We start from the raw sequence: 1,072 nt of genomic DNA, 5'->3' as shown, positions 1-1,072 counted from the left end.
CCCGCCCCTCCGGAATTCCACTTCCCTTCTGCCCCTGCCTGGTCCTCAGGGCTGGGGCAGACACAGAGTCGGTCTGCTCCCGTCCTGTTGAGAAACTGAATCCTGAGTCATCCAGGGGCCACTGCACTCAGAGCAGCTGGTAAGAACTCCATCTCACTCCCTAAACCCCAGAGATAGATCAGGGAGCCAGGGACATCCAGGGCACAGCAGCTACCCAAACCCCGCCCCTCCGGAATTCCACTTCCCTTCTGCCCCTGCCTGGTCCTCCGGGCTGGAACAGACACAGAGTTGGTCTGCTCCTGTCCTGTGGAGAAACTGAATCCTGAGTCATCCAGGAGCCACTGCACTCAGAGCAGCTGAGATAGATCGGGGAGCCAGGGACATCCAGGGCACAGCAGCTACCCAAACCCCGCCCCTCCGGAATTCCACTTCCCTTCTGCCCCTGCCTGGTCCTCCGGGCTGGAAAAGACACAGAGTCGGTCTGCTCCCTTCCTGTTGAGAAACTGAATCCTGAGTCATCCAGGAGCCACTGCACTCAGAGCAGCTGGTAAGATCTCCATCTCACTCCCTAAACCCCAGAGATAGATCGGGGAGCCAGGGACTCCCAGGGCACAGCAGCTACCCAAACCCCGCCCCTCCGGAATTCCACTTCCCTTCTGCCCCTGCCTGGTCCTCCGGGCTGGAGCAGACACAGAGTCAGTCTGCTCCTGTCCTGTGGAGAAACTGAATCCTGAGTCATCCAGGAGCCACTGCACTCAGAGCAGCTGGTAAGAACTCCATCTCACTCCGTAAACCCCAGAGATAGATCGGGGAGCCAGGGACATCCAGGGCACAGCAGCTACCCAAACCCCGCCCCTCCGGAATTCCACTTCCCTTCTGCCCCTGCCTGGTCCTCCGGGCTGGAGCAGACACAGAGTCGGTCTGCTCCCGTCCTGTGGAGAAACTGAATCCTGAGTCATCCAGGAGCCACTGCACTCAGAGCAGCTGGTAAGAACTCCATCTCACTCCCTAAACCCCAGAGATAGATCGGGGAGCCAGGGACATCCAGGGCACAGCAGCTACCCAAACCCCG

Source organism: Grammomys surdaster, unplaced genomic scaffold (genome assembly GCF_004785775.1).
Source record: "Grammomys surdaster isolate TR1022 unplaced genomic scaffold, NIH_TR_1.0 125946, whole genome shotgun sequence".
Taxonomy (NCBI): Eukaryota; Metazoa; Chordata; class Mammalia; order Rodentia; family Muridae; genus Grammomys; species Grammomys surdaster.
The sequence above is the reverse complement of the archived record's forward strand: the minus strand, read 5'-3'. Positions refer to the sequence as shown.